The sequence below is a fragment of the Xiphophorus hellerii genome, chromosome 12, assembly GCF_003331165.1.
Source record: "Xiphophorus hellerii strain 12219 chromosome 12, Xiphophorus_hellerii-4.1, whole genome shotgun sequence".
Classification (NCBI taxonomy): Eukaryota; Metazoa; Chordata; class Actinopteri; order Cyprinodontiformes; family Poeciliidae; genus Xiphophorus; species Xiphophorus hellerii.
In genome coordinates, this window is record NC_045683.1 from 14,895,483 (window position 1) to 14,906,396 (window position 10,914).

A 10,914-nucleotide genomic window follows, 5' to 3' on the forward strand; every position below is an offset into this window, starting at 1 on the left:
GTATGTCTGCGCAACACGCAAGGAATTGTGGGTATTGTAGGATTCGTTCGCTGACGAATTGAATTCCAAACATTACAAACGTAAAATGTTTTAAAGACCAAAAATCCAATTGATGATATAAAAAGTGTATAAATAATTGTACATTTAAAGATGAGAATGTGAGATTTAAGTTTCATGTAATGTGGAAATAATTTAAGTTTATATGGTGTTTGGAGATTTAAATGTTTACAAGTTGATGAGTGTGAGAGGGACAGAAAATCAGAAGATTTTGTATATTGTACCTGCTCCTTTTCGAACAGATCAGTTTTATTTATTTATTTATTTATTTATTTATTGCTTTTACTTTTGTCTGTTTGAAATAAACAAATAAATAAAACTAATAATGATTGGATGCAAATTTTTCAAGTTTTATCAAAAAGTTTGAGTTTTATCAAAAAGTAAGTAGAAAAAGACCAATAATGGATCTGTTCTGGTACATTCATGAATGAAAACATGAAAAATACTTTGCTGTATATTAAATAATGTTAAAAACACATTTATTGAAGGGACTGAGATCATGTTCCCAGATATTTTTCTATTATGACAATTTATTTTTAACATATGACTTGAATTTTCTCAATACAAAATTGTCCCCAATTTTTAAGGATCAAAGCTACCAAGTAAACATGCAGCTCATTCAAATACAGCAGCAGATTACATGGGAAACAGAATTATAACAAAATAGATCATGTACTTTTATTCATATCTTATCCATGTCTTCTTTTTCGTTTTTGGTTACAAAGTGGAGAGCGTACCTCTCAGTTTAAATGATTTCCAGCCAGTAAACTTCAAACATACAGAAAAAGAAACTGAAAGAAAAACATCTTGAGTCTGTTTCAGGACTGGAGCAAAAGCCACAGGCATGGATCGTCTGCAGTAGAGTGGGCCCAGTATGTTAAAACAAACTGCATGGTGTTCCAGCAAAAGATCCATGTGGCAGAGCACATCCAGGACCAGAAGTTCTGCAAGATTTAGAGAGTGAGTCCAGTCTTCCACTGTTCTGGAAATACCCAATGTTTCCAGCCAAACTGATCCAAAAATGTCCAGAGATTCTGTCCAGTCCTCTAGAATATACCCCAGTAGTTCCATCTGGTCCACAAAACTGGTTGCAATTTCACATGTAGGCTTAAATAAACCAGTTTACTCAAAGGAGGAATGTTCCACACTCGGTTTGCTTCTTTCATCCATGTAGGGCAAATCACTTTTCTGTGTTTCTCTGGTGGTTTCTGTCTGCTTTCTCTGCATTACCAGGCTGATTGGCCTGATCTGAGCTGTCACAGGACAGATAAAAGCCACTGACAGGTGCTTAGGGAGGCCATCTGTTAACCTGCAGTCCCAGCCTATCAAACCTCCTTACACAGATTAGAGGTAGTAGGTGTTTGACCATTCAAGCCCACAACGTTCAACCTTATGTCCTGAAGGATTCTTATTGAGAACCTCACATGACTGAGACGTGATGCTTTTCTATTCTTATTGATGAACTCAATCCATGACTGATATAGAATCAATAGAATGATTGCCTATTCTGTTGTGTACGTTTTGCTATGATTCATTGTCATCTAAACAGCAGGGAAATAAAGTCAAAAAGGCAAACCTATTTGTTGTGGATTTATTTTGAAACTAAGAAAAACAATTGATTTAAAAACAAACATTTTGTTACACAAATATGCATTTGTTTATTTAAAGGCTGGAAACAACCAATTTTTTGTTTGTGTCTGTATGCCATCATCTGTGATCCCAGTCATCCTCACCATGAACTGCTCTCTTTTTGTAATCATCAAGGCCAGTATGAGCAGATTCTGAAACTTTCATCCCTTGAGCCATTACGCTTGAATTCCTACCAGTTCAGGGCAATCTCATTTGCACAATGTGTTAGAAGAGCAGAAATTCACAGCTTCCTGCTTATTGTAGAACATGCTTGTGTCTACTTCATCATGTTTTATGTTTTCATTCACATTGTAGAGTAATTATACCAGTAAGCATTCAAATATTAAACCTTTTTAACATTTCCCTAGTCAATTCTTTTCTTATAATCTGTTTACCAGTAGGTCAATGTGATTAATTTAATTATTTTAACTCTTAGCTAAAATCTTTTAATGTTATAATGTAGCTATTCTATTCTATTCTATTCTATTGGATTCTGATTAACTATAAAGACACTAATCCTGTGCAGTTGTCACCACTAGGGGGAGGCAGTGTTATTCTTCAAGATTTTTTTCCAGCGCAAAGTCTTGTAGCAAATGTCGTAGCAACATTTAAGGAAAATTTTATGTTTAGAGTTACAAATAACTATACCATTATTCTGGTACCAAAATGAAATTATTATTTTGGGTAATATTGATATTGATTAACAAAATTAGGCTATTTCATTGATACTCCTGTGTTCGCCATGCACATTAAAAGAAGACTATAAATCCCTAAAAGCAATAATCTGAAAGGCAGTTTTGACAAGATGACAACAAACCTTTATAAAGTGGCATGATAATCTACCGTTCTTCATGTTGCTGCCATATTTTGTTTATTCCTTTGTCTCTTTAGACTTTTATAAAGGTGGCTTTCACTTTGAAGTTGTTTTTGACAGAAAAGAAAGGCCTCAAGTTCAAGTCTTTGAGAAGATCTTTTAATAAAGATCTGATCAGGTTTCAACTTATCCCCATTGGGATAATAAAGTACACAGCATTTGAGAAGCTTAAATGTTGTATTCATTGAACCTAATACGTTTGATTAAAAAAGAAATACACTGAAATTGTCCTGTTTATTTTGGAAGGTTTCCAAATGTACTTTTCATTAGGCACAAAATATTCACACAAATTAAGAACTATCAAAATTAATGTGAACTTACTATGCATTACATAATAAAGCAATTCAATTTCAGTTCTGTTTATTTATACAGCAGCAATTCACATGGCATCTCAAGTCACTTTACAAAAAAATTGTGTTCTATCCAATTCACTCCAAATGATTCTATTTAAACAGTCCATCAAGTTCAGTTTACTATTCAAATTGGTTAAAAAAAATCGTTTCCTATTTAAGGAAATTCACTCCTCCGGAATGGGCATGTAGTGACAGTAGACAATTGCTTAAATTATGTATTTCCAGGCAGCTAGTACCACTTTATAGCATAATCGAGTAACTATGTTACCTTCAGTTGTTCTAAATATATATATATATATATAAACTATTTTTACTTTTTTACTTTCTTTGAAATTGGACCTGTCTCTTTAAAAACTCCTGCTCTTTCTGAAACTCTGCCTTCAGGAAGTCATCACAACAGCGCTCCTCTATTAACCATTTAACAATATTTTTACTAGTGTTACACTGAGAAATAGCTCCTATACTGAGCTCATTAGTTGCGCAATTACAACAGGTGTTTGCTAATTGCTGCTGGCGAGTCAGACAGTGTTGAGTGGGGGAAGCATTGGGGGAGGACTGCTCTGTAAGGCAGAAGTTTGGGAGCTTAGAAACTGCAGCTTTGAGGTGGAGCTGCACCTTGAAGGTGGTGCTTGGGTCCAGCCATTTGTTTTGGACAGCTGAATAGATTCTTGCATACTTGCAACACCCCAGGTATGTTTGAAAAAAAAAATTATTTTAAAGATGCTGTCCCTTTAAAGGCTATAGGATGGAAGAGAGCACACACAGTTAGCTGCAGCAATAACTTTGTCTAGGAAAAAGTCAAGATGAAACAGTGACAGTCTTTCCACTTTTAGGTGATGGATTGTACAATCAGATTCTCAAAGCATGCAATAAAGTTTTATAACTTACCTCTGCTTCAACCTTGTGCAACTTATTTCCTGACCCCTCTGCTGTCTTCCTTGTTCTCTTTGATGCTGTTGTTCTCTGACAAACATCTGAGGCCTTCACAAACTACTGGATTTAAACTAATATAAGCTTACGTACTGGCCACTTAAATTACAAATGAAGTGACACCTGGATTTTATTTCAATACAGTACATAAAAGTTTGGGGTCGAAACGTGATAAAATGTGAAATGTTCAAAACGGTGTGAATGCTTTTGCTGGGCCCTTTAAGCTAAAGCAGGCAGAAATAACAGTTTAAAAAATAAAAAAAAAGATTATAGGTCAATGTTGTGTTTTTGCTGCTCTTTGACAAATGACCTTCAACAACTAGAGCAAGTGCAATTGCAAAATCTGTACACAAGCCGTTATGTTGCTTAATGTGAACTGCTGCAGAATTGGTTCACAAACTTTATATTTGATTTTATCTTGAGTCTTCAGTCACATTATGTCAAATGATTTCTTATGAATTTCAAATGAAGTTGCTTTCTTTCCAGCTCTTTTCATGCTAAGATAGTTTGAAGGACTGGCATCTGAAAATTAAATTACAAATTTAGTTTTTCTGGGCAATTAGCTTTGCTGCTTTTAGCCACTATGTAATGTTAATACGGCATTTTAGTCTTTCTCTGCTATTTCGCTGCTGCTTTTCCCCCTTTTTCCTATTCTGCTGTTTTTCTTTCTTCAGCATCCAGATGATGAGCCACTGTGACTGTGTCCAACGAGGCCTCGTTCAGATCAGATCAGAGAAACCGTGTGTGAACAGCCCTGTCTCCCAGCGTGCTCATTGAGCAGCTATGAGACCTCTGGGTTTGAAATTTTCAACATTTGATCCATGGGAAACCCTTGCAGACAATGATGCTGCGAACAATGTAGCCCCAGTTTGGAGTGTCCCCTGAGGGCCACTGCACACTGATCTGATGACCTGTCCTGGATACATCTCCCCACTGGGAATGAACCACTCCCATCTGGCTTGGTACAGTATCTAGGAAAAGGTAGAGTTACATACTCTTTCTGGTACCGAGACTTGGGCCACAGTTGTTGTTTATGGATAAAATGTGTGTTGGTATGCGTGGATATGAAGGTTGGCTGAGGGGATTTAAAGCAAAACTTAGTTACATAACTCCCCCTACGGCTACCAAACCATGACTTATTTTAAACGTGTGCATTAATTTGCAAATAAAATATTCCTCAACACTGTATAATTTGATCAAGTTGGAATGGAAATGAACTTTTCTTCATTTTGGACTAAATGCAGACATTTACTCATTCTGTCATGACTTAGAAAAATTATGTCAACATTTGAAATCTTCTCTGTGATCCCGGCTCTTCTTGAGACACCTTTAACAGAATAATTGACACTCGGTCCACAGATACTCACGCCAAGACTTAACAAAATAAACAGTTTAGTTCAGCATTCCACCCATAATTGGTTTAACTTATGAGTGCAAACCTCTGATGGTGTAATTGCTATTGTCACTTACAGAATACAGAGTCTGTTTGCTATAAAGCAGGATAGTCTAAAAATAAGATGAAAAGGGTAATGAAATATACTGTAAATACAGATGTTTTTTTTCTAAATCAAATTCTTTCTTTGTGATGCATTATTATGATGGGTCAAGAGATTTTTGGGTAATTGGATTTTCTCATAAAACATCAGTGATAAAAAAATATATATCAAAAACATACTAGCAACAATGTTTGATTTGGTGTGATTTTCTTTTCATATCTAAAAACAAAAACCCATTACTCTGTGACAAAGGGAAACAAAACTTTTGCAATTCTCTCACTCTCTGTTGCCCTCCACACCTAAACAAGTAAAGTAAATGCTTCAGCCCTTGACGTCAATGCCCATATTATGTAAGGACATTGATTAGTATTGCTTTAACACAGAGCTCACAATGTGATATAAAAATGTGACTAAACTAAAAAGAAAATAATTTTAAAAAATTACCCAAATATAAATTTATCATAACAGAAGAAACAGCGCCTCCTACAGCAGACGTATACAATAATTATAGTGCCTGTTTGGGAATGTGTCAGAAGTCAGATTTTTTTTGTTTCTCCTTCATTATGAGTTTTAAGAATATATTTGTATTTAGAATCCTCATCAACATAGACACAAAACTGATTTCTGGTTATTCATTTTTGAGAACATTTTTGATTGTATTCACATACATAATTGGGAAAACTTTTTCTAAGTTTATGTTTATTATTTGCATAATGGGCATAGTTCCTTTTTACTCACTATTTTCACATATTAGTTTAAAATATTTTAAAAGAGCTCTAGCAGAACAGTGTCACTGTTTTGATTTAGCTCTTTAAATAAAAAATTGTCTGAGTTCTTCTCAGCCTATGTATTTATACATAAAATATTTGACCCAATGCCTACAAGATGTAGGTTTTATCCCAACAGAAAATACTTTGTATTTAAATTTGACAAATATATTTTAAAACGAAAATGTACAAAACAGTAAAGTTTTTGGTTTCAATCCATGGTTTCTGAGACTAAAACATGGAGGGACTCGAATCTCAGTGCTTAACAGTTTTTTTGAGGCAATGAACTACTACTCTAATTCTTGTGAAAGTTGGGTTATATTTGGAACACAGTAAACAGTTTCAAATCTTATAAATAGAAAGCCAAAAGGGCTTCAGTACAGATACAAAGCTGCGCCTTTGAACTCACTTATCCAGATGCTCTTCTGTTTATTGTGTTGTCTTACGATAAACTAAACTAAGTTAGAGTAAGCTAACCTGAGCCAGTCTAAGCTAAAATGTGCCCTGCTGCCATTTAAATCATCAGGTTAATCATATAAGCAATATTCTGAACAAATAGTGTCATTCTTTTTCACGTACTGAGGTAACAGTTTTAAATGAAAGTTTTGTGATATGTTCCACATCCATTTTTTGTGGTTTGGCTCGGTGAATTATGTTAGCAGTATGACAGTCACTCTGTGGGTCTCTGTTCTGAAGGTGTGGAATAGTGATAACAAATTACATTTTTTATTATTAAATAAAAAAAGTCAAGAGCTTGGGCCTGTCACATCTGGTGTTGTTCGTACAATGTTCAGGGAGAACTTTTGCTACTCTTGATGTAGGCCACATGAAGCTGAAATACAAAATGTGATCACAGAGTAAAGACAGATTCACTGCCTGCTTGCTGGCTCAAGAATGTCACCATTAGCTCATGACTGAACCAACAACAATGAAAGTAATGGATGAATCCTCTTAAAAATGTTTACATTCCTTCCACAAAGATGTGGTTAACATGCAGTAACATGTATGAAGCTGAGGCCACTGCTGAAGCATCTGTATGTTAAGACAAGTTTTCTGAAAATAAACTTGGAAATTTGTGACCAATTGCAAGATTTAAAGAAGAGCTTTTTGAAAGAAATTGTTGAACCACCATGGATTTCCTTCATTGTTGTCTCTTTGCCCAAACAAATAAAGCAGCAGGTTTAAAAATCGGATCAGCGGCAGTGACAATATAACATCAGACATTGGTCAAACATGTGACTCGAGCTAAAGCCGAAGTGTTGAAAGAAGCCATTCAGGGTTTCTGAAACCCAGGAGATGATGGAGAGATATTTTGATAGATTACATGTCAAGGACAGTCATAAACGGGAATCGCTTTTTGTGTTCAAAACCAACGATGCTCACCCTGGAGCCTCAGCTGAATGATGATTTAATCAAGAGCTAATTGTATTATGATATAATTTCAATGCCTAGAAAGGTTTTATCTCTGTTGTTTGTTCTCATTGTTGTGTTCATAGGTTCTCTAAATATGAACTATCTCCTAACAATCACATACCCTCAGATCAATCTTGTCTTTGGAGTTTTCATTTCAGAGGTCTGTTGGAGAACATTAGAGAAGAAACAGCATTATAAAGACCATAAGAGACAGACCCGGGAGAAAGTTGGAGAGATTGACTTTGACATCTCAAAGCATCACTGTTTCAACACTCATTTGAAATGTATTGACTGTGAAATAACTGCAAACTAGCAGGCCAGGCAATGAATTCATTATTTAGAGAGCCAATGCTAACTCAGCCACTGGCAGTGGCCCGCTGCGTGAAAGAATGTTAGCTTTATAGTTTGCCAGCAGCCATGTTGGTTCACAACAAATATGAGGTAGATGATGCAAAATAATCTGTGAGGCAGAAAACTAGCATTGCACATCACCCTACACAGAATCACTACCATGACAGGAGTGGTGGCAGTATAAGGCAGCTGGGATGATTTTTCTCATGGTAAGATGGAAGCAGGACAACTAAAGAAAACCTCTTAAAACTACAGTAGGTAACTTTTATAGAGTTAAGTTGTCCCTATGTCCTAACAGTAGAATATGAGATAATCTGTGAAAAAATTAAACTCCTTTGCCTCCTCCCTGCAGTCCTATAGCCACCTGCAGAAACACAATCCTTGGTCAGAACCAATCATAGCCAGGAAGAGGGAATTAGCTCTGTAACTCATGCTCACACCCTATGTGCTACAATGAAGTGGTTTAAATAAGAGTATTCATTGGCAAGAAAGTTCCAGTAAACTCTGGAACAAAATCCAACTGAGAGTTTGTACATTTTAAGACTTCAAACTGATTTTTATAGATGATCATGGTTCAATCTGATAATCTGATACACTTTGCAAACAATGGGTGTAAACTGACAAAAAGAAACTTCAAAATCTTCAAAAAGAGTTGTAACGACTAAAGAGAAAGATCATTATCTGCTAATATTTAACTGGAAGGTTGAATACAAATTCATGAAGCCTTTTTACATCTTTAGTTGTAAAACATTGAGAAAAGTCCTTTGTGTTGGTGCCTCACGTAAAATTACATTTTAAATTTTTGAAAATTTGTGATTTTAATGTCACAAAATATGGAAGGTTTTTGTGATATGAACACTTACAAGCCAATTCATTAGGTCTTTCTTCTACATTCCAGAAAATAAAACTTTCACGTTGAGAAATCAGTCAGTTCTAAATTCATCTTAGGAGTGATTATGTGAGCACATATTTGTTTGTTTTGTATCGTTGGTCTATCAAATGCAAGGCTTGTGATAGACAGTTGACCTGCTCAAGTGACCTGGTTGTTGATTTCTGGAATGTACTGGAGAGGCAGAGTCAATGTTTGGTCATTACATAGCCAATTGTACAAATTTAAATCTGCAAGTCACAATGACATGATGACATAAGGTAATGAGAGCTGTTACCAATTGTCCTACATTGAACCTTTTGATAAATTAGCTAAGTTAAAGTGGTCCTTTATATCCAAGGATACAATGAAAAAGTTTGACACTTACATCTTTTTAACCTGTTAGTTTGGGACCATTTCACTGTTACATGAAGCTGGTTAAATTTACCATCCTATGGTAAATCACACTTAACAAAGAAATTTTAAAACTCATTGTGCTTGTTCATCTGTGGTCATTTAGTTAAGTACTAAAGTTAAGTATGAAGTGTCTGCCTATCTGCTACAAAACATCTTGGAAAAAAAAGTCTTGCTTATTACAAGTAATATTCCCCTGAGCTTTTCAAGGCCTCTGAGACCACAATTTGTATCTGAAAAGTTTTTTACATCATAGTGGGAGTCTCTTTCATAATTTAAAACATGTTACTGCTCCACTTGGAATTTTCCACAAACTAACTCAAACCAAACACTGTAATAATGTGCAACTCCTTTTCCTAAAGCACATCTAAATAATCTGATCTGAACACAAAGCAAAAGAAAGAGAGAAAAATCCTGTCTTAAATCAGTACAAATACATTCACTGTTGTCACATTGCGGGTTTTCCTCATGTTCTTAGAAACACACAAAGTTAATAAAAACAGCTCACGTAGAAAATTGTGCACATAACAATCCACTGTTTATTTAAAACGGATCTTTTTGCATTTGGTGGATTTTTCTGCCAAAGTGCTCTTGTAGGAAGTGAAGCATCCATTGTTTTCAATAACATGAAGTGTAACTGCACTCAGCTAATTTTCTGCAAATTTCTATGATTTGTACATCATTTGCATGATGTACAAATGACGTTGCTTTCTTGGCAGAAGCTAGTTAACCAGTTGCCCCACTTGCTATTGGCAAATATTTGCTGTCTCTTTTTAGTTTACCATACTAAATTCTACACAGATGTTGTTTGTTTTTTATGGAAACACCAAGAGGACTTTGCATAGCAGAAATGTACTGAAAGGCCACAAAAGAAGACTATTTTGTTGACTTCTTGGAGATGTTCCAACATCATACACACATTGAGCTTTCCAAGAGTTCATACCCTTTGAACTTTCTCACATCTGTTACAAACAAAATTGTCAGCGCATCTAACTTAGGTTTGACAGGCCCACATAAATTAATTAGAACATAAAAGCAGAAGGAATAGGCTACATGGTTTTAAATTTATTGTTGTTGTTTTTTTTTTTACATATTACAAATCTCAAAAGTGTGGCATGCATTATTATTACAGCTAGTTAAGCTCACCTTGGTTTAATGTCTCTACAACTTTATCCCCTGTTCTTTGAACTTAATGACGCTTTTTATTTGCTAATCACAGTCAGCCAAATCCATATCCTAGTTACACCAGATTTTACTTGCAAACATATTTGCAAAGCCTCTATTTTTCTTCTAATTGAGAGCTGTGCACTTTGTTATAACAGTCTGTCCCATGGTTCAACTTTCACAACACACTGCTAATCAACCCTGTTTTGTTTAACAGGGTTTGTTTTACTATGTTGACTCATTCTCTGCAGGAACCCCTGGTCAGGCTGAACTTATGAAGCATGAAAAAAACTGTTTCAAAGGACAGCTGAGAGGGCCAGAAGAACACAAGAAGGTCCTTTTTCTTTTTGCTTTTTGAAAAGCTCATTATTCCTCAAGTTTGCCTCCGCCTGAAAAGCACCCCCTCCACTACCTTATTTCACTTTTTTAGCTGCCTACCCCCCGCCCTCCATTTCCCCTCAAGCCCACGCTGTGCGACTCAGTGACTACCACTTTTCTGTGAGTGCACCGCCTCCATTTTCTCACTGGCTCTTTCGTTCCCTCATCCCTGACGCTGACCCCTCCTTTCCTTTCTCCACCCCTCTCTTTCTCCACTGAA